This window comes from Pleurodeles waltl, chromosome 1_2 (genome assembly GCF_031143425.1).
Source record: "Pleurodeles waltl isolate 20211129_DDA chromosome 1_2, aPleWal1.hap1.20221129, whole genome shotgun sequence".
NCBI lineage: Eukaryota > Metazoa > Chordata > Amphibia > Caudata > Salamandridae > Pleurodeles > Pleurodeles waltl.
In genome coordinates this window covers 1,176,539,987-1,176,564,866 of record NC_090437.1, presented here as the reverse complement: position 1 = coordinate 1,176,564,866, position 24,880 = coordinate 1,176,539,987, and positions in this window count along the sequence as shown.

Sequence of the window (24,880 nt, the reverse complement as noted above, 5' to 3'; positions counted from 1 at the left end):
GGGGAGCAAAGTCCTTTTAAGAGTTTGAGCTCGAACAACCTACAGCCTAATTAGGTGCTCTCTGTTCAGCTGAGGAGGATCTTCCCCAAGACCATGGACATCTCTGTGTAATGGTACATAGGGTGCCTGAAGTATGTGAGACAGTGATAGTCGGCGTATCTGTAAATTAGTGCCTAAACACCATCATTGGTGGTGTCTAGTTTGACTCTTGCTCTAGGCAAGACTGCTGGTTTAAGATTGACAGTACTTATGTTTGTAGGCGACTATGCCTGTCCTACAACAAATCGCAACTGTCGTCCCAACCCTCCCGGCTCACAAACAGCACCTCACCAAAAACCCAAAAGGAAAAGGTGATTTGTGGCAGCCTTTATGCATGGACTCAAGAGTGTGACATCTCAGGAAGTGTTGTGGTTAAACAGAGATTACCCCTTTCTCACATAAACACCATGGGGGTCATTCTGACCCTGGCGGTCATTGACCGCCAGGGCCAACGACCGCGGAAGCACCGCCAACAGGCTGGCGGTGCTCCCAAGGGCATTCTGACCGCGGCGGTACGGCCGCGGTCAGAAACGGAAAACCGGCGGTGTACCGCCGGTTTTCCGCTGCCCTGAGGAATCCCCCAAGCTGCGCCGCCATGGGGATTCCGACCCCCTTACCGCCATCCTGTTCCTGGCGGTTTTGGCCGCCAGGAACAGGATGGCGGTAAGGGGTGTCGTGGGGCCCCTGGGGGCCCCTGCAGTGCCCATGCCAATGGCATGGGCACTGCAGGGGCACCCCTAACAGGGCCCCACCTGGATTTTCAGTATCTGCCATGCAGACACTGAAAATCGCGACGGGTGCTACTGCACCCGTCGCACCCTTCCCACTCCGCCGGCTCCATTCGGAGCCGGCTTCCTCGTGGGAAGGGGTTTCCCGCTAAGCTAGCGGGCGGCCTTCTGGCGGTCGCCCGCCAGCCCAGCGGGAAACTCAGAATTACCACGGCGGTCTTCTGACCGCGCAGCGGTATTCTGTCGGGGGGGTTTTGTAGGGCACCAGGGGGGCTCGGAGTCGCCGGTGGGTCCTCCCTGAGGTGTTGGTTCTCCACCAGTCGAGTCGGGGTCACCGGGTGCAGTGTTGCAAGTCTCACGCTTCTTGCGGGGATTTGCAGGGGTCTTTAAATCTGCTCCTCTGTAACAAAGTTGCAGTTCTTTTGGAGCAGTGCCGCTGTCCTGAGGAGTTTCTTGTCTTTCTTGAAGCAGGGCAGTCCCCAGAGGATTCAGAGGTCGCTGGTCCCTTGGAAAGCGTCGCTGGAGCAGGTTTCTTTGGAAGGCAGGAGACAGGCCGGTAAGTCTGGGGCCAAAGCAGTTGGTGTCTTCTGTTCTTCCTCTGCAGGGGTTTTTCAGCTCAGCAGTCTTCTTCTTGTAGTTTCAGGAATCTAAATTCTTAGGTTCAGGGGAGCCCTTAAATACTAAATTTAAGGGCGTGTTTAGGTCTGGGGGGTTAGTAGCCAATGGCTACTAGCCCTGAGGGTGGGTACACCCTCTTTGTGCCTCCTCCCAAGGGGAGGGGGTCACATTCCTATCCCTATTGGGGGAATCCTCCTTCTACAAGATGGAGGATTTCTAAAAGTCAGAGTCACCTCAGCTCAGGACACCTTAGGGGCTGTCCTGACTGGCCAGTGACTCCTCCTTGTTTTTCTCATTATCTCTCCTGGACTTGCCGCCACAAGTGGGGGCTGGGTCCAGGGGGCGGGCATCTCCACTAGCTGGAGTGCCCTGGGGCATTGTAACACGAAGCTTGAGCCTTTGAAGCTCACTGCTAGGTATTACAGTTCCTGCAGGGGGGAGGTGTGAAGCACCTCCACCCAGAGCAGGCTTTGTTTCTGTCCTCAGAGAGCACAAAGGCTCTCACCGCATGAGGTCAGAAACTCGTCTCTCAGCAGCAGGCTGGCACAGACCAGTCAGTCCTGCACTGAACAATTGGGTAAAATACAGGGGGCAGCTCTAAGATGCCCTCTGTGTGCATTTTTTAATAAATCCAACACTGGCATCAGTGTGGGTTTATTATTCTGAGAAGTTTGGTACCAAACTTTCCAGTATTCAGTGTAGCCATTATGGAGCTGTGGAGTTCGTTTTTGACAGACTCCCAGACCATATATTCTTATGGCTACCCTGCACTTACAATGTCTAAGGTTTTGCTTAGACACTGTAGGGGCATACTGCTCATGCACCTGTGCCCTCACCTGTGGTATAGTGCACCCTGCCTTAGGGCTGTAAGGCCTGCTAGAGGGGTGACTTACCTATGCCACAGGCAGTGTGAGGTTGGCATGGCACCCTGAGGGGAGTGCCATGTCGACTTAGTCATTTTCTCCCCACCAGCACACACAATCTGGCAAGCAGTGTGTCCGTGCTGAGTGAGGGGTCCCTAGGGTGGCATAAGACATGCTGCAGCCCTTAGAGACCTTACCTGGCATCAGGGCCCTTGGTACCAGGGGTACCAGTTACAAGGGATTTACCTGGGTGCCAGGGTTGTGCCAATTGTGGAAACAACAGTACATTTTAGGTGAAAGAACACTGGTGCTGGGGCCTGGTTAGCAGGGTCCCAGCACACTTCTCAGTCAAGTCAGCATCAGTATCAGGCAAAAAGTGGGGGGTAACTGCAACAGGGAGCCATTTCTTTACACCCACCATCTTGCAATATCATGAAATGACATGAGATGTGAAATATGTCCTAATACCCTAATGTCATGTACCTAATCTCTAACATAAAAGAGAGCTAGGGGTGATAAACCTAATCTGCCAATGCTATATCCATGAGAAGAGGCCCCCAACCCTCGTTACCTTAGAATGAGGTCTCTAACTCAGACTCCGTAGGGACACAAAGACTGGGTCAGCATCATGGGGACGTGCAGCATCGATAGCAGTGATGGCATCTGGTCGGAATCCCTCTGACTATCTGTCTAAGTGAGGAGTATTTATACAGATCTGCTTGGACCCCTGACGTAGGTTCGTTCCCAAACAACAAATAACAAGACATGCTTGGGACGGTAATTTATATAAACAATTCCCTCGAAAGCGTGAAGAGGGAAAGTACCTAATGCGAACACATACAGTTTGTTTATCTTTGTCGCTTGATATTGATGCCTTAGCACGGTGGCACTGATACCGCAAAACTAAAACATAGGCCTAACTAAAAACAAGGCTGTCATCTTAAAAGATTTAATTAAATAAATGTGCTGAAACAGAGCAAGCTAAGTAGGGTAAAAGTCACTAGGTGACGGGGGTACGAGTTTGCAAGCCAAAGGCTGAGCTAACTCCTGTATCCCATTAAAACAAACTAGGATTCACTACAGTATCTAGAGACTAGACACAGGAATCTCACACGGGTAGCTTGGGAACTACTAGTAGCTCATCAATTGTTAATAAGTAGCTACTGGGCATGGATCCCAGCCTGGAACATGATTTGGAGATTATGGAACTTCGTAATCATGCCTCCTGCATAGGGCAAGATATAGCACAGCTGAGCTCTAGACCCTGGAGTGGCAGACAGCAAAACTAATGGCAAAGCCCCACAACTGAACAGACAAACATTGTGACTGACAGCACAGAGCTTATAATCTGACCAATCATCATGTGGCAAAGCGACATGCTGACTGGTCGCAAAGCAAACACGCTGTTAGTCACACTGCATTTTTGTGTATAGGGTTGCAAAAAAGAGAAGAGTAGCTTGAGTGCAGGACTGTACGAGTTGATGTGAAAGTGTGTGAGCTTAATGTAAATGATAATTTGGTGACCTTGTTTGAGGTAGTAATTATTGTCATAGTTATTATATTTGTTCGGAGCGCAGAATTAATTATATTGATCAGAAGTAGCTCTGATTACGGAAAAGTTAGAGACCCCTTGATTAGTGGCATGTATCCATGCCAATTTGTGTTAAATTACAGTGAACACCATTTGGTAACTTTTATGCAAAACAGATGTTTTCTGATTTTCATTGTTAAAGCACAACATATTTCTGCCACAAGACGAGGGCTCCAACTTTAGCACTTTAACAAGATTTCTTAATTAGATGAGGCAGAAAGTATCCAAGCATTTTTTGAAAGATGTCATTCTCAAGTTAGAAATGCTTCCACAATAGCAACTGTGTTACTTGGGATTTCCAGGTCTGTCTGTTTTTCTGTTTCTCCTTGTGAGAAATTGGGATATTAGTTGATGTAGGAAGTACTCACCTTATGTAATAAATACAATTCTTGTCAGGCTAAATCACTAAAATCACTAAAACCAGTAAATAAACCTGAGCTCAACGGTGCTTGGGCAAAATATTTGGTATGAAAATATTGTGCTGCAAAATTATTGTGTCAAGAATATCTGGATTACCAATAAATTGTGGACAAGAATGCCGAAGGTAAAAATATTGTTTTAAGTGTTATATTTAATATTGATGTAAAAAATATCGCTATAGTAAATATTGTTTGATATGACATCATTTTTTAGTGTTAAATAGTATGTAATGTATTTTTTTGTATTCTATGTGTTTATATTTGAGAAAATGTCTTATTTATTAAATTGTTCTATTTGTAATTTTTTTAATTGTTTGAATTTGTTTTCTAATTATTGGATTTGTTGCAGCAGGATGTTGGGTTATTAAGGGACAAGAGTGGGGATATGATTGGACAAGTGTATATTCATTTTTAATTCTAAGTTAGAAATGTTTAAGATATGCAACTGGTTCAATAATTGTAATGTATTATATTATTAGTATATTATTGTTTTTAATGTTAATATATTATTGGTTATTTTATTTTTAATTTTAATGTAAAAGAAGATATATTTTAATATTGTTTTACATATATTAAATATTTACAAATATTAAAAATAATTTTGAAAATGTTTATAAAGTATTATAGTTGTATTTATTTAGATGATTAAATGAAAAGTATAATGTTTATGAAATTCTTATAATTGTATAAAAGAACTGTACAAACAATATTTTGAAAACAAAAATAAAAACTGTTTTAATTTCAAACAATTTAAACATTTTGTGAAAATGTATTTATAAAGTTTTAAACAAATGTAAATGTTGTTTATAAAAATATATGAATGGTAGAAAATAGTTTCTACAATTTTGGAAATGTTATTACTAAATAAAAAATAATTTTATAAAGTTTTAATTTTTATATAAATATTAGTTTAATCAGTGTGCTATCATTTAATATTTTTGAATTTTTTATAACTTGCTAAAGTATGATAATGTTTAGTATTACTGTGTATTTTTAAAATATAATATTAGAATGTTATTTTTAATTAGTTTGATTTAATTTGCATTTTGATGTTTTTACACCTTCCCCGTGTTTGTTTTGATTGGATTGGGAATAGAAAATCTCACCCCTTTGGTGTTTAACGCCTTAACCAAATTGGTTTAGATTGAAGTGGAAATAGCAAATTTCACCCCTTTAGTGTCCAACATCTTCCCCAAGTTTGTTTCGATTGGTGAGGAAATAGTCACTATCACCTCTGAAGAATCCAAGACAATCCTCAAAATGGCTTATATTGGAGTGAGAATAGTAAATGTCACCCTTTTAGTGTCCAACGCTGTCCATGAGTTGATTTATAATGGAGAGGGAACAGTAAACCTTACCCCATGAGTGTCAAACACCTTCCCAAGTGTGTTTAGATTGCAGTGAGAGTAGTAAAGGTCATGACTTTAGTGCCCAGCACCTTCCCTGAGTTGGTTTATATTGTAGTGGGAATAGTACATTTCACCCCTTTAGTGTTCAAGACTATCCCCAAGTTGGTTTGGATTGGAGTAGGAACAGTAAATGTCACCCTTTTGATGCCCAACACCTTTCACAAACTGGTTTATATTGCAGTGGGAATAGTAATTGTCACCCCATGAGTGTAAGATACCTTCCCCAAGTTTGTTTAGTTTGGAGTTTGAATAGTAAATGTCACCCCTTTAGTGCCCGCCACCTTGCCATTGTTGGCTTATATTGGAGTGGAAATAGTAAATGCTACCCCTTTAGTATCCAACGACTTCCTCAAATTGGTTTAGATTGGAGTGGGAGAAGTAAATGTCATCCCTTTAGGGTCCAACACCTTCTTGTAATTGATTCAGATTAGAGTGGGAATAGTAAATGTCACCTCTTTAGTGTCCAACAGCTTCTTCAAATTGGTTTAGATTGGAGTGGGAATAGTAAACTTTAGCCCCTTAGTGTTCAACACTTCCACAAGTTGGTTTAGATTGGAGCGGGAATAGTAAATGTCACCCCTTTAGTGTCCAACATCTTCCCTGAGTTGGTTTAAATTGGAGTGGGGTTAGTAAATTTCACCCCTTTAGTGTCCAACACCTTTCCTAGGTTGGATTATATTAGAGTGTGAACATGAAATGTCTGTTACCCCCTTTAGTATCCAACCTCTTTCTCAAATTTGTTTAGATTGGAGCAAAAATAGTAAATGGCACCACTTGAGTTTTCAACACCTTCCCCAAGTTTGTTTACATTGGAGTTGAAATTGCCACCCCTTTAACGTCCAACACTTTCCCTGAGTTGGTTTATTTTGGAGTGACAATAATAAATCTCACCCATTTAGCATCCAACACCTAATGTAAATTAATTTAATTTTGAGTGGGAATAGTAATGTCACCACTTTAGTCTTCAACATATTTTCCAGATTTGTTCATTTTTGGTTGTAACAGTGAATTTCACCTTTTTAGAGTCCAGCGCCTTCTCCAAATTGGTTTAGATTGAAGTGTGAATAGTAAATGTCGCCCATTTAGGGCCTCATTACGAGTTTGGCAGTCTGACTGCCAGACCGCCATGGTGGCGGCCACCAAAAGACCACCATGTTGGCAGTCATATAAAGTGCTGAATTGCGAGTCACACAGGCAGGACCGCCAAAACCTAGGCAAAAAACCGACACCCCCAGGACTCTTGAAGGTGGGAAAGAGGTGGTCCCACCACCAGCACCGTCACAAACAACCACCAAACCTATTATGACTAACAAATCACAATAACAAACCTTCCATGGCGAACAACCAATGGGGGTGCAAATCGGGGCCGTCAGCGGTCACCACATATCACACAACACCGCTTTGTATAGTCCAAATTCCACACAGATGCCACACATCCACTCACTTGACACACCTACACACTGCACTGTAAAACACACCCCTTCACACACCGCAATACTTTGCAACAAGAATGTCACACATAGAAGCCAGAGACAAAAAGCAGAGACACAGAGTACCATAGATTAGGCCTCCCTTCACACTTCACATACCACTCATCCCACAACTACACAACACATCAACCACACAAAATAGTACCTCTACACATCACACACCAACCGTCACCCTCTCACAATGCAGCACCCAAAACCTCATCATCCATTTTAAATAACTTTTCCATGTTGTTGACCACCACCATGTCACCACAGAAAATCCTTGTTTCACTGACAACAAGTTAAGGGTCATGGTGGACGAAATTATCAGAGTAGAGCCTCACTTATTTAAAGCCCAAGTCCAGCAAATACTATTGCTCGGAAAATGGAAATGTTGCAAAGAATAGTCGACAAGGTGAATTCTGTAAGCAGCTATCCACGCACAAGGGAGGATATCAGGAAGAGGTGGAACAACCTTTGGGGAAGTTTCATTCCATGGCCGCCAGGCACCAGATGGCGGTCATGAAGACTGGGGGTGGTCCCTCACCTCCACCCCCAACAATCACATCATGGGAGGAGAAGGTCTTGAACATCCTGCATTCTAAGGGCTTGACAGGAAGACCAGGGGGTGTCGAGTTGGGTAAGTCACAACACAAAAGATTGTCAACAAAATATATTGGCATGCATGCTCAGTGATCACCTTTTGCCACTTTGACAGTCAACCCACTCACCACCCCTGTGTCCAACTGTCTGAATACCACAGTTTGGCATCTCACGTGTGAATTTAACTCACCTGGGGGCACAGTATCTGTGTATGGTGTGGGTAGTACAGGGACTGATAGCACTACAACTCCCAGCAGGCACTGTTCCACCACTAAGAAAACCAGAACAGTGTACCACAGTGACAATTGCCATGCATGTTAACTAAACACTGGAGTAAACCCACCTGAATGCTCCACAATTGCACAGTCTATGGCAAAGACGGCAATGCTATGGACATCTGCCAGTACAATACCACTAACACACAGCTACAACTGTGTCCTCTGCTAAACTGTCCCTTCTACCTCCATTAACTATTGAACTGTACTCATCTGTGGGGATCTCACATATATGCAGTGTGCTGTTCTTTGTGTAACCTGACCCATATGGCCAGGTAGAATGGTTACTCTTAATCTGGTTGCAGGTCAGTGTCTACATGACTTTGTGCAGCTGTCTGTCAACTCAACAATGAAGTACTGCTAACTTGGAGGTGCCATTAAACAAATAAAGCTACACAACTGCCAAGTTATGAGTCAATGAACAGACATCCAACTGCCAAGATACTCTGATATCCTGTGGCAAGGTGACTTAAATAGGAATTGTCTGGAGCCCATATATCAGGTCGTCATCATTGAAAGCAGGTGTCACTGTCATATAAGGGGATCAAGCAAAGCTAATCTGTACATGATCCAAAACATATCTACCTGTCAAATGTAGTACCACATGTTACATGCCAATATGTGTCTGTCTGTTCCACATCTTCAACAGGTCTACTTGCCACTGGAACCATGGTGAGCACACCAAAGACAGCCACTTCCCCCCGAGATGAAGCCCTCAGTGAGAAGAGCACTCCTGGATGTGTGGACAATGAGGACGGCTCTGGCCCATCTGGGCTACCGGGTCAGACCACAACAGTTAGCCTCACCCTGCCCGCATCGACTCCTCCAAGCCCTGTTACATTTACATCCCAGGCAAAGTCGCCTCCAATCCTGTGTCCCAAGGACAGTTATATTTATGATGTGCCGCACAGTACAGGTACCAGAGTCACAACTTGAAAACTCTGACAATGAAGGACCTGGCACCAGTGGCACTAGGCAAAGGTGCCAAGGACACAGGTACGTGGGGGTAGGGTGCATGGGAGGGATGGTGTGGGCGAGTGGCTTGAGGCTGCTAGTGATTGTTCTGGCCAGGACACATCTCCAAGTCTTGGGAACCTACCAACAATCTCAAGGTGTGGTGGGCCAGGTACTTGCCATAACAGGGGAAATCAAGCCGATGCAGAGGGACAAACACCAGATAGCCATGGAACAGTGGGAGGCCCTCAATGCCAACATGGTCTCCCTAACAGGGGTTCTGAGAGACATCACCACCACCCTGAGCAGGATATGTCCACAACACCATACCCCTTCCATTGACCAAGTGACCAAGTAACACCATCTCCTTCAAAATATCGATATAGTAAATATTGTTGGATATAATATCATTTTTTTGTGTTAAATAGTATTTAATGTATTATGTAGCAGCCAGTGGAATGGAGACACTTCCAGGGGAAGGCCAAGCCTCAAACCCCCATAACTCTGCAGCTGAAGAACGCCCCCCCGCAAGCATGGATGTCCACCCAAACAATCAGGAGGTGCAGATGCCAAGACAACAACTACTGCCAGAAAGTGATCCTCAAATGACTGGTTCCCTTTTTGCAGAGATGCACCCTGTTGACTCTTCTACAACCATTGTCTGATTTACAGGAATAGTAGGGCACTGAACTGGACTACCACCATGTCACCACAGAAAATCCTCGTTTCACTTACAACAAGTTAAGGGTCATGGTGGACGAAATTATCAGAGTAGAGCCTCACTTATTTAAAGCCCAAGTCCAGCAAATACTATTGCTCGGAAAATGGAAATGTTTCAAAGAATAGTCGACAAGGTGAATTCTGTAAGCAGCTATCCACGCACAAGGGAGGATATCAGGAAGAGGTGGAACAACCTTTGGGGAAGTTTCATTCCATGGCCGCCAGGCACCAGATGGCGGTCATGAAGACTGGCGGTGGTCCCTCACCTCCACCCCCAACAATCACATCATGGGAGGAGAAGGTCTTGAACATCCTGCATTCTAAGGGCTTGACAGGAAGACCAGGGGGTGTCGAGTTGGGTAAGTCACAACACAAAAGATTGTCAACAAAATATATTGGCATGCATGCTCAGTGATCACCTTTTGCCACTTTGACAGTCAACCCACTCACCACCCCTGTGTCCAACTGTCTGAATACCACAGTTTGGCATCTCACGTGTGAATTTAACTCACCTGGGGGCACAGTATCTGTGTATGGTGTGGGTAGTACAGGGACTGATAGCACTACAACTCCCAGCAGGCACTGTTCCACCACTAAGAAAACCAGAACAGTGTACCACAGTGACAATTGCCATGCATGTTAACTAAACACTGGAGTGAACCCACCTGAATGCTCCACAATTGCACAGTCTATGGCAAAGACGGCAATGCTATGGACATCTGCCAGTGCAATACCACTAACACACAGCTACAACTGTGTCCTCTGCTAAACTGTCCCTTCTACCTCCATTAACTATTGAACTGTACTCATCTGTGGGGATCTCACATATATGCAGTGTGCTGTTCTTTGTGTAACCTGACACATATGGCCAGGTAGAATGGTTGCTCTTAATCTGGTGGCAGGTCAGTGTCTACATGACTTTGTGCAGCTGTCTGTCAACTCAACAATGAAGTACTGCTAACTTGGAGGTGCCATTAAACAAATAAAGCTACACAACTGCCAAGTTATGAGTCAATGAACAGACATCCAACTGCCAAGATACTCTGATATCCTGTGGCAAGGTGACTTAAATAGGAATTGTCTGGAGCCCATATATCAGGTCGTCATCATTGAAAGCAGGTGTCACTGTCATATAAGGGGATCAAGCAAAGCTAATCTGTACATGATCCAAAACATATCTACCTGTCAAATGTAGTACCACATGTTACATGCCAATATGTGTCTGTCTGTTCCACATCTTCAACAGGTCTACTTGCCACTGGAACCATGGTGAGCACACCAAAGACAGCCACTTCCCCCCGAGATGAAGCCCTCAGTGAGAAGAGCACTCCTGGATGTGTGGACAATGAGGACGGCTCTGGCCCATCTGGGCTACCGGGTCAGACCACAACAGTTAGCCTCACCCTGCCCGCATCGACTCCTCCAAGCCCTGTTACATTTACATCCCAGGCAAAGTCGCCTCCAATCCTGTGTCCCAAGGACAGTTATATTTATGATGTGCCGCACAGTACAGGTACCAGAGTCACAACTTGAAAACTCTGACAATGAAGGACCTGGCACCAGTGGCACTAGGCAAAGGTGCCAAGGACACAGGTACGTGGGGGTAGGGTGCATGGGAGGGATGGTGTGGGCGAGTGGCTTGAGGCTGCTAGTGATTGTTCTGGCCAGGACACATCTCCAAGTCTTGGGAACCTACCAACAATCTCAAGGTGTGGTGGGCCAGGTACTTGCCATAACAGGGGAAATCAAGCCGATGCAGAGGGACAAACACCAGATAGCCATGGAACAGTGGGAGGCCCTCAATGCCAACATGGTCTCCCTAACAGGGGTTCTGAGAGACATCACCACCACCCTGAGCAGGATATGTCCACAACACCATACCCCTTCCATTGACCAAGTGACCAAGTAACACCATCTCCTTCAAAATATCGATATAGTAAATATTGTTGGATATAATATCATTTTTTTGTGTTAAATAGTATTTAATGTATTATGTAGCAGCCAGTGGAATGGAGACACTTCCAGGGGAAGGCCAAGCCTCAAACCCCCATAACTCTGCAGCTGAAGAACGCCCCCCGCAAGCATGGATGTCCACCCAAACAATCAGGAGGTGCAGATGCCAAGACAACAACTACTGCCAGAAAGTGATCCTCAAATGACTGGTTCCCTTTTTGCAGAGATGCACCCTGTTGACTCTTCTACAACCATTGTCTGATTTACAGGAATAGTAGGGCACTGAACTGGACTACCACCATGTCACCACAGAAAATCCTCGTTTCACTTACAACAAGTTAAGGGTCATGGTGGACGAAATTATCAGAGTAGAGCCTCACTTATTTAAAGCCCAAGTCCAGCAAATACTATTGCTCGGAAAATGGAAATGTTTCAAAGAATAGTCGACAAGGTGAATTCTGTAAGCAGCTATCCACGCACAAGGGAGGATATCAGGAAGAGGTGGAACAACCTTTGGGGAAGTTTCATTCCATGGCCGCCAGGCACCAGATGGCGGTCATGAAGACTGGCGGTGGTCCCTCACCTCCACCCCCAACAATCACATCATGGGAGGAGAAGGTCTTGAACATCCTGCATTCTAAGGGCTTGACAGGAAGACCAGGGGGTGTCGAGTTGGGTAAGTCACAACACAAAAGATTGTCAACAAAATATATTGGCATGCATGCTCAGTGATCACCTTTTGCCACTTTGACAGTCAACCCACTCACCACCCCTGTGTCCAACTGTCTGAATACCACAGTTTGGCATCTCACGTGTGAATTTAACTCACCTGGGGGCACAGTATCTGTGTATGGTGTGGGTAGTACAGGGACTGATAGCACTACAACTCCCAGCAGGCACTGTTCCACCACTAAGAAAACCAGAACAGTGTACCACAGTGACAATTGCCATGCATGTTAACTAAACACTGGAGTGAACCCACCTGAATGCTCCACAATTGCACAGTCTATGGCAAAGACGGCAATGCTATGGACATCTGCCAGTGCAATACCACTAACACACAGCTACAACTGTGTCCTCTGCTAAACTGTCCCTTCTACCTCCATTAACTATTGAACTGTACTCATCTGTGGGGATCTCACATATATGCAGTGTGCTGTTCTTTGTGTAACCTGACACATATGGCCAGGTAGAATGGTTGCTCTTAATCTGGTGGCAGGTCAGTGTCTACATGACTTTGTGCAGCTGTCTGTCAACTCAACAATGAAGTACTGCTAACTTGGAGGTGCCATTAAACAAATAAAGCTACACAACTGCCAAGTTATGAGTCAATGAACAGACATCCAACTGCCAAGATACTCTGATATCCTGTGGCAAGGTGACTTAAATAGGAATTGTCTGGAGCCCATATATCAGGTCGTCATCATTGAAAGCAGGTGTCACTGTCATATAAGGGGATCAAGCAAAGCTAATCTGTACATGATCCAAAACATATCTACCTTTCAAAAGTAGTACCACATGTTACATGCCAATCTGTGTCTGTTTGTTCCACATCTTCACCAGGTCTACTTTGCACTGGAACCATGATGAGCACACCAAAGACAGCCACTTCCCCCCGAGATGAAGCCCTCAGTGAGAAGAGCACTCCTGGATGTGTGGACAATGAGGACGGCTGTGGCCCATCTGGGCTACCGGGTCAGACCACAACAGTAAGCCTCACCCTGCCTGCATTGACTCCTCCAAGCCCTGTTACATCTACATCCCAGGCAAAGTCGCCTCCAATCCTGTGTCCCAAGGACAGTTATATTTATGATGTGCCGCACAGTACAAGTACCAGAGTCACAACTTGAAAACTCTGACAATGAAGGACCTGGCACCAGTGGCAGTAGGCAAAGGTGCCAAGGACACAGGTACGTGGGGGTAGGGTGCATGGGAGGGATGGTGTGGGCCAGTGGCTTGAGGCTGCTAGGGATTGTTCTGGCCAGGACACATCTCCAAGTCTTGGGAACCTACCAACAATCTCAAGGTGTGGTGGGCCAGGTACTTGCCATAACAGGGGAAATCAAGCCGCTGCAGAGGGACAAACACCAGATAGCCATGGAACAGTGGGAGGCCCTCAATGCCAACATGGTCTCCCTAACAGGGGTTCTGAGAGACATCACCACCACCCTGAGCAGGATATGTCCACAACACCACACCCCTTCCATTGACCAAGTGACCAAGTAACACCACCTCCTTCAAAATATCGATATAGTAAATATTGTTGGATATAATATCATTTTTTTGTGTTAAATAGTATTTAATGTATTATGTAGCAGCCAGTGGAATGGAGACACTTCCAGGGGAAGGCCAGGCCTCAAACCCCCATAACTCTGCAGCTGAAGAACGCCCCCCGCAAGCATGGATGTCCACCCAAACAACCAGGAGGTGCAGATGCCAAGACAACAACTACTGCCAGAAAGTGATCCTCAAATGACTGGTTCCCTTTTTGCAGAGATGCACCCTGTTGACTCTTCTACAACCACTGTCTGATTTACAGGAATAGTAGGGCACTGGACTGGACTAAAAAATGTTGTGTCAGAAACCCTAATGAGAACATCCACTATGGCTGAAATCTTCACTGTTTTAACCTTATTTCTTTGTTCACATTCATCCTAATGTCCTGTGCAGATGTAAATAAACACAACTAAAGCACAAACTCTGTTTGAGATTCATTTGTCATCTATGCTGAACAGTTAACTCTTAACAATTTTGCATGCACATGAATGACTCATATGAAGAAAATGTGAGAAGGGACATGTCACAGGTACTGTCCTGCCTGGGTTCAATATAAACACAATGAAGCAAGTGGAGAATCATCAATGCCCATTTTTTGCACCATGCTACACATAGGCCCTCATCACAACCAGTGCTGGCGGTATTCCTGGCACCCTATTTCGACTTTTCCGCTGGCCTAGTGGAAAAGACACATCAACATTGCTGCCGGCTCGTAATAGAGCCGGCGGCAATGCTGATATGCAGCAGGTGCGGTAGCACCCATTGCGCATTTCACTGCCCGAAATTGGGCAGTAAAATGCGCGATGGGGCTAGGCCTGGGGGCCCCTGAACTGCCCATGCCAAGTACATGGGCAGTGCAGGGGCCCCAGGTGCACCCCCAGTCCACCTTACTGCCAGCCTTTCCATGGCAGTGTTTACCGCCATGGCCAGGCTGGCGGTCAGGGACTCATAATCCCCAGGGCAGCGGTGATTGCACCGCTGCCCTGGGGATTATGACCGCCAGGCGAAAGCCTGGCGGTATAGTGGAGGGACTGGCAGTATGGCCGTGGCTGTAGCGCCACCGTCATAATAGCTGGCGGAACATCGCCAGGCTGTTGACGGTGTTACTGCCAGCTTACCACCGGCCGCCAGGGTTGTAATGAGGCCCATAGTATGACCAACTATCAGGGATCTCATAGTAGAGTGAGTCTTTACACCTTTTCGCATCTGCATAGGTGTCAGTAACTAACATCCCATGGAGCACTGAAGTAAGGCACATGTCAGACTTTGTCCATGCAAATAGGTTAACAGATTGGTAGAAATTGTCATCAGCTAAACCCTTATCAAAGACCTATACCATGCCAATCAAATGAACATACCCTGTAATACAGATATAGGTCAGCACAACTGTCCCTAGTCAGGGAACCTTCCACTTACCACGGTCAGGTATCTTTAGGCATGCTACACACCCACGTCAGTCTTGATACACATGCACTGTGGCCTGCAATGAGGAAACATGGTGACAGCTACATAGAAGTCACATAGTATCATTAACAAAATAATGACATGGTTGAGTGAATGGATTGCACAGGAAGTCATGTTTCAAAGACACATGATCACACGCATGACACCATTGGACCCAGATAACAATGCAGACAGGTCTATTGTGTAGAACACAAAACTGCCATCCTACTGTCCTGACAGACGGCATGGGACCACCAACATTTTGTCACACAGTACCTGGATCAATCCATGCCCACTTCATATGACACAATTCAGAAATGTCCACATGAGGATGGCATTGGGAAGAGATCTGGAAGGAAATAGTGGCAAACAAGCAGTTTAGACAGGTAAAGGCAAACCTGACCTAGAAATAGATGTTCTAAATACAATCGTTTCTTAGATTGTGCATTTTGACTGCCACTAACAGAGGAGATTATCATGAGAGTCACAACTCTATGTCCTAATTTGCTTGAAAGCCTGAGCTGTATACTGCAACGCAACAAATTACCTGTCTGATGGTCACACAAAGACCCTCTTCAAACATTCCTGACCCCCACACTACGTTACTGAGTCAGTCACATTACAGACCATCACATACTGACACTCAGGTGAAGTACTGATTGATGAGATCTGCCCGCAAGTCTCCACCTTCATTCTCATCATTGTCATCCTCACTTGGCATTTCTGCATTCTCCCCGATGGAACTGTTGGCTCCTGTCATCTGGGATGTATGGGATCTGACGCCTCAGGGTGAGGTTGTGGAGCATGCAGCAGGACACAATGATCTCACACACGTTGGTGGGTGAGTAGAGGAGGGCTCCACCAGACTTATTGATGCTACAGAATCTTGCCTTCAGGAGCCCAAAAGTCAGCTCCATGACACGCCTTGTCCGTCCATGGGCCTCGTTGAAGCGGACTTCCACTGGCATGGTTGGGTACCTCACTGGTGTCAACAAACAGTATCAGTTTGGGTAGCCAGAGTCCCCTGTAAGTAATTGTTACATGTGTGCAAACATTAGTCTAGGGCATTGTTACATTTGGCAGCAGACATAGCATACTAACCCAAATGACATACGTGTGCGCACCAACCACCCGGGCCCTCTCTGCATACAGTTGTGTTATCAGCTGTGGGATAGCGCTGTTCCGCATGATGAAGTCATCATGGACTGAACCTGGGTACTGTGCACATATTTGGGAAATGTAGAGGTCCGCCAAACAGACTACTTGGACATTTATGGAGTGGAAGTTCTTCGTGTTCCGATAGATCTGTTCATTGCCATGTGGGGGAACCAAGGCTACATGGGTACCAGCAATGGCTCCCACTACTTGAGGAATGTGTGTAACACATAAAAATCAGCCTCAAGTTTTGGAAATCGATGCAGCTCTCCAGGTATTTTAACAATGCAGACAGTACAGTCTTCAAGACCAGATTGAACATAGCCTAGGACATACCTACAGTTAGGGCCATTGTATTTTGGAAGGAGCCTGTGGCCAGGAAGTGCAGCACTGACATGACTTGTACAATGGGTGGTGTTAGACTTGGCATCCTTGGTGTGGTCTCCCCTAACTTTTGCCCCTGCTTCCCAGGGTGTTCATGTGTGGTGGACTCAGTTGTTGCTGTTTTTGATACTCTGGGCACTTTACCACTGATAACCAGTGCTAAAGTGCAAGTGCTTCTATGTAAACTGTATTTGTAATTGGCTTATCCATGATTGGCATATTTGATTTACTCGTAAGTCCCCCTTGTAAAGTGCACTAGAGGTACCTGGGGCCTGTAAATCAAATGCTACTAGTGAGCCTGCAGCACTGCTTGTGGCACCCACATAAGTAGCCCTGTAAACATATCTCAGACCTGCCACTGCAGTGTTTGTGTGTGGAGTTTTCAACTGTTAATTCGACTTGACAAGTATACCCACTTGCCAGGCCTAAACTTTCCCTTTTATACAAGTAAGGAACCCCTAAGGTAGGACCTAGGTAGGCCCATGGGCAGGATGCAGTGTATGTTAAAGGCGGGACATGTACTGATGTGTGTTACATATCCTAACAGTGAAATACTGCTAGATTAAGTCTTCACTGTTGCAAGGCCCATGTCTCTCATAGTTTAACATGGGGGCTGCCTTGAAATCAATTTAAAGTGTAGATTCCCTTTGAGAGCAGATAGATATCTGAAGTTTGGGGTCTCTGAACTCACAATTTAAAAATACATCTTTTAGTGAAGTTGGTTTTTAGATTGTTAGTTTGAAAATGCCACTTTTAGGAAGTGGGCATTTTCTTGCATAAACCACTCTGTGACTCTGCCTATTTGCGGATTCCTTGCCTGAGTCAGACTGACAGTTGGGCTGTCATTGCATCTCCACTAGACGGTGACACAAAGGGTGCTGGGGTGTAACCTCCATATCCTGATGAGCCATCTGATCTAGAGTAGAGGTAGGAGTGGTCACTTACACCTGAATGAGCTGTGCATGCCCTCACACAATGCAGTCTCCAACCCCCTGGTGTGTGTGTGGGCCTGGCCTGGGCAAGGCAGGATCCTGTAAACAACAGAAACTTTCCTTTGAAGCTTGCCTACTTCAAAGGCAGAAAGGGGTATAAGTATTGGAGCCAAAACCCCAGACTTTGGATTTCTTCAAGATCACTTCTGGATTGAAGAGGAACCTCTGCCAAGGAGAAGAGCTGAAGAGCTGAGGAGAAGTATTGCCCCTGCCTGTGACTGTGCTTTGTTGGGCTAGTCTGCAATTACTGCTTCTGTCTGTGAAGGGGAACAAAGACTGCATGTTGTTGTGCATTCCTGCTTGTGAAGAAGCTCCAAGGGCATGAACTGGGCTTGCCTCCTGTTTTGAAGTCTCAGGACCATCAAAGACTTCCTATGCATCACCTGGACTCTCTGTTGAGATGCCTTCCCTGCCAAGTGGTGCCCCATCAAGTCCCTGGGCCCATGAAAGGTGAAGTTGGCAGAACAAGGACTGAAATCTACGCACAGAACACTGTGCGGGGAAATTGTCAACGTACCACCTGCAACGCGGCTGAAAAATGACACGCCACCCACTTCACGACTAGAATCAATGTCTACCTGCATCGCGGCTGGGGGATCAATGCATAGTGTCTGTAGAAATGATGCAACACCCGCTTGCGGCTGCTGATAAGGATGCAAACCCCACACAGTGTGGTTTTCTAACAGCGTGCAACTGGATTTCTCACACATCATCGCAGGGAGTCAAAGTCATAGTGAACCTGCGCAGATCCGAGGTGCCCTGTCTGGAAATTGATGCATCTCTCTCTTGCAGGGGAGAAAAACAACGCATTGCCTACCGACCAGAGAAGAAATGACTCACGGCCTCACTTGCGAGTAAGGAATCGATGCATCACTGACTTCCGACTCACGCTCACCCGTGCAGCTTTATTTTTTATGTAAACCAGGTAGTTTGTTGAAAACCAATGTTCCATTGTTTTCTAGGGAGTAAGACTTATTCTTTTGAAAAGTCCTATCTTGATTTACTTCTGTTTGTTGATTTTATGTTGTTTTGGTCTTGTTTGATTTAGATAATTATTACCTATTTTCCTAAACTGGTGTGGTGTCCAGCTGTGACTCTGCCTGTTTGTGGATTCCTTGTCTGGGTAAGACTGACAGTTGGGCTGATTTTGTATCTCCACTAGACGGTGACACAAACGGTGCTGGGGTGTAACCTGCATATCCTGATGAGCCATCTGATCTAGAGTAGAGGAAGGAGTGGTCACATACACCCGAATGAGCTGTGCATGCCCTCACACAATGCAGTCTCCAACCCCCTGATGTGTGCGTGGGCCTGGCCTGGGCAAGGCAGGATCCTGTAAACAACAGAGACTTTCCTTGTAAGTTTGCCTACTTCAAAGGCAGAAAGGGGTATAAATATTGGAGCCAAAACCCCAGACTTTGGATTTCTTCAAGATCACTTCTGGATTGAAGAGGAACCTCTGCCAAGGAGAAGAGCTGAAGAGCTGAGGAGAAGTATTGTCCCTGCCTGTCACTGTGCTTTGTTGGGCTAGTCTGCAATTACTGCTTCTGCCTGTGAAGGGGAACAAAGACTGGATATTGTTGTGCATTCCTGCTTGAGAAGAAGCTCCAAGGGCACGGACTGGGCTTGCCTCCTGTTTTGAAGTCTCAGGACCATCAAAGACTTCCTCTGCCAACACCTGGACTCTCTGCTGAGATGCCTGCCCTGCCAAGTGGTGCCCCATCAAGTCCCTGGGCCCATGAAAGGTGAAGTTGGCAGAACAAGGACTGAAATCCACGCACAGAACACTGTGCGGGGAAATTGTCGATGTACCACCTGCAACGTGGCTGAAAAATGACGCGCCACCCACTTCACGACTAGAATCAACGCTCTACCTGCATCGCGGCTGGGGGATCAATGCATAGTGTCTGGAGAAATGACGCAACACCCGCTTGCGGCTGCTGATAAGGATGCAAACCCCACACAGTGTGGCTTTCTAACAGCGTGCAACTGGATTTCTTACACATCGTCACTGGGAGTCAAAGTTATAGTGAGCCTGCGCAGATCCGAGGTGCCCTGTCTGGAAATTGATGCATCTCCCTCTTGCAGGGGAGAAAAACAACGCATTGACTACCGACCAGAGAAGAAGCGACGGATGGCCGCTCTTGCGAGTAAGGAATCGATGCATCACTGGCTTCCAACTCACGCTCACCCATGCAGCTTTATTTTTTACGTAAACCAGGTACTTTGTGTAAAACCAATGTTCCATTGTTTTCTAGGGAGTAAGACTTATTCTTTTGAAAAGTTAGATCTTGAATTACTTCTGTATGTTGGTTTTCTGTTGTTTTGGTCTTGTTTGATTTAGATAATTAATACCTATTTTCCTAAACTGGTGTGGTGTCCATTTTGTAGTGTTTTCACTGTATTACTGTGGGTGATGGTACTTTACACATTGCCTTTGAAATAAGCCTGACTGCTTGTGCCAAGCTACCAAGGAGGTGAGCAGGGGGTATCTTGAGTGTGTATCTCCATTGCCCTGACTAAAGTGAGGGTCCCTGCTTGGACAGAGTGCAAACTGTCTGCCAACCGGAGACCCCATTTCTAGCAGTCACATATCTGTTAGTGAACCCTCAATTGAAGTGTACCCACCGGGGGGAGAATATTGGTCAAGTGTGTGCACTAGAGAGAGTGACGTGACTGCAACTCACAGGAGACACTGCCCAAACAACTCCAAACACCAGCACAGTGCGTACTTGTCTAAAGACTACTGTCTGGGATCTCACAATTTAAATTTACTCAGCTGGAAGGATACCATTTGTCAAATGTGAGAAGTAGAGGGAGTGACATGACTGCTAAGGTCAGGAAGGCCCTGTGTCTGTAAAACCAACCATCAGCCCAGTGCTCTCTTATCTAAATACCATTGTTTGTGAACTCTCAATTGAAGTGGACTCACCTGGGAGGATACCATTTGTTTAGTGTGTGTAGTACAGGGACTGACATCACTGCAACTCCCCGGAGGCTCTGATACTGTCACTCCAAACACCGGTCCAGTGGTCACTTCTCAAAATGCCCTTGTTTGTACCATCACAAATGATGTGTACTCACCTATTGGGTGATATCTATGAAGTGTATGAAGTAGAGGGAGTGACATGACTGCTAAGGCCAGGAGGCTCTATTTCTCTAACTACAAACACAAGCCCAGTATTCACGCACCCAAATACCCATGTCTGTTAACTCTCAATTGAAGTTTACCCATGTGGTAGGATAACATTGTATGACGGTGGGAACTAGAGGGAGTGATCTGAATGCTAAGCCCAACATGCCTTGTCCCCGACTCCACATTAAAAACCAGTGTACACTTGCACAAATCCATCTATTTGTGAACTCACAATTGAAGAGTACTCACCTGGGGAGATTACATTTTCATAGTGTGTGTAGTACAGGGACTGACATGACTCCAACTCTCAGCAGGCACTGTTTCCATAACGCCAAACACCATACCAATGGTCAATTGTCCAAATACACCTGTTTGTCAAATAACAATTTAAGGGTAAACACTCTAGGAAATATCATTTGTCAAGTGTGTGTACTACAGACAATGACATGACTAAAACTCCCAGCAGGCACTAGTCCTCAAACAACAAACAACAAACAACAAACAACAAACAATATCACAGTGTCCATATGCTACAATACATCTACAGTTGAACTCTCAATTGCACTGAACTCACCTGGGGGAGAACATTAGAAAAGGAAGTGAACTAGAAGACAGCTTACCCAGTGTGCAAAACTATGATCCCAAAAGCCTCATTTTGCATCACCAGAATGGTATTGGCAGCAGACACACTCACAATGCACTGACCACATGATGACTCCAAACTCATAGGTCTGCCTGCATCATATTCAACTAGGCATCAAAATGGACGAAGACGTATCTTGAATAGACACTGTTTTGCCTGCACTGGTGGCAAGATGGTATTCTCAAGCCACCCCTCCAAGGGCTAAAGATCTGCACATTTCAACTGCTGCTTGACTTGGCATGCTGCACAAATGTCAGGTCAATATAACCAATACCATGGAAGCCTGCCACAATAGGATTAACTGGAAATTAACTTTGTACAAGGTCCGTGCTTATTGTAACACTAAATTGTTGGAGGTGGATCTCACAATGCAACCTTTAACATTGTATCTTTCATATCAACAGGTCGAACTGCCACTACCACCCTGGATGAAGACCTCTGTGAAGAAGAGACTCCTGGACTGTAGGACGTGGAGGACGGTTCTGGCCCATCTGGGCAACCTGGTCAGACAACAACAGAGTCTCACTGTGCCCACATCAACACCCCCCAGCCCGGTTGCCTCTACATCACAGACAACCATTTGCCTCCCAACCTGTGTACTGAGCACAGTGGCTGCCATCTTGTGTCCCACAGTCCTGGCTCCTGAGTTGCAGTGAAGTACAACACTTCAGACAATGAGGGTACAGGACCCATTGGGTGAGGGCACCCTGTGGCAAGGGCACAGCGCCAATAGAGTAGGGTGCATGGGAGGGATGCTGGGGGCCAGGAGGGTGAGGCCACTGGGGCTGATCCTGACCAAGACACCATCAGCCATGTCTTAGGGGGTCTCAGGAGTCCCAAGGCGCGATGGGCCAGGTCTTGATCGAACTCTGAGAAATCAAGAAGCTACAGAGAGAATTCCATAGGGACATGCAAAAGCAGTGGGAAGCCCACAATACCAACATGGCCTCCCTACCAGGGGTATTGAGGGACAGGAAAACACTCCAGTGAGCAGGGCTCTACAACACCATTCTACCCCTCCCTTTGGCTCATCAACACCAGGCACCTCTACATCGGTGCCAGCCACTGGAAGGGAGGCCCTGCCAGTGGAAGAACCCGGCCCAGACACTCCTGCCTCTGTAGCAGGCGATCCCCCACCATGTAAGTGGGGCCATCCAGCAAAGAATCTAGGAGGTGTGGATGACAAGACACCCACCACTGCCAGCAACGGACCTCTACCTTAGCAAATCCTTTGTGTGCCACATATTCTCTATGTTGACTGATCCTCAACCACATACCAATTCCAATGGGAGGAGTACTCTGGACTTTGGACTACCAATGGTTTGGCATCTACTCTAAATGACACCTTCACTTTATTTTTTCTTCTTTTCTGTCCAAATCGTCATTGTAATAAATTCACCCATTACAAAATCATTGTCTGCTTGCTTAATTTCCACGTTTTGCTATGTAGAGATGTCAGACCATATGAACCTTATGATGAAGACGGAACTTATTTTGCAAGGAGGGATTTGTTACAGGTATGCAGTGTCCTACTCAGGATTACAACCATTACACACAAACACATATGTACAAATGTTTGTTCGCACCAAACATTTTATTCCAGTGTACAGCACATAGACTGCCCACATGTCTGGAATTTTTGAAACAAGATTGTGTGACTCATACTGAGTCAAAGTACATATCCCAAAGTATAACCCCTCCATACCATGGATAGAAGGGATTTCTCAGACATGATCTTGTAGAATAGGCAAACATTTAAGTGGTTGATGTCAGCAGCTGGAGCCTTATGACATACCAGACCAAAGTAATCCTATATCACATAATCCAAGATGCAGACACATGGCAGTATAACAGTTTCTGATCACAGGCCCATATTAATCCAATGACCATGAATCTGGAGGTATGGCACAAACAGGTAATACAAGAATAGTGTTTAGCCAATGTGAAGAGTGAATGCCTTGATCGCAATCAATGACAACATATTTCATGCCCACATGATGACACGCATGATGCTTTCGGCCGGCCACAGCACACAAAACAAGTGGAATCTGCACCTCTGACCTTCCACCCAAACACTGTGCATGCTGCCTCTGTGACCTACATTGACTAGAACAATCCATGTCCACTTCAAAAGTCAGAACAGCATCAGATACCTGCCAATGTCAGAACTCTAAAATGCGCACATGAGGATATCATGGTGAAGCTACCTGTACAAAGACAAAACAAGGAGCATAGGCTTGAAAATATACCTATGACACAAATCAGATAGCAAACAACTGGAAATGTCATTACATTGCGAGGAAACTGACACAAACAGAGCAACATCATCAAGGTGGAGATACTTCAAAGGGTATCTCTTTAAGCAGCCTTTGGCTGAACATTGCAGAGTATCAGCTCCCTAGTTCTTGTAATACACCAAACTCCACATATTCTCTACAACTACAGTTCATTGTACAGTCGCAGTCATTACATCAGATGACAAATGTACACTTATGATAAGTATCTGTGATTGAGATATTCCTGCAGGTCAGCTGTTTCCTCTTCACCACTGTCATCTTCACTTGGCATTTCAGGATTCCCACCCGGTGGCACTGCAAGCTCCTCCTCCTCTGAGATGTATGGAATATTGCTCTGCAGTGAAATGTTGTGGAGTATTCAGCATGCCACCTTTCGGGGTGAGTAGAGGAGGGCTCCACCAGTCTGGTCCTGGCACCTAAATGTGGCCTTCAGGAGCCCAAAAGCCCGCTCCACTAACTGCTGTGTCCTTACATAGACCACACTGAAGTGGAATGTCCCCAGGCATAGTTGGATTCCTTACTGGTGTCAATAACCAAGGATGTCCACAATTGTTTGCCTATCCAGGTGGTAGAACATTATTATGTGTCATTGCTCCATGGTCTGAAGGTCTCGCAGTGGATGGTGGACAGAAGCTTGTCGCACCCTGCCTCTCCTTGGGTATGACAAGAAAGTATTTCTGATATTAGTCAGTGTGTCCACATCAAAATACATGATACATGTCAAGGAAATCATGTGACAAAACTTTCCTGACTGGATAGACATGGCCCCCAGTACACATCACAGCTGTAAATTACACAAGGGTCACATGTGACCCCCATGGTTTAACGCACATGTGCATACAACACTGATATGGACCCAACTCAGAAATGTGCAACACATTCTCCCCTCGAACTGTGACTGTTAATCCTGAC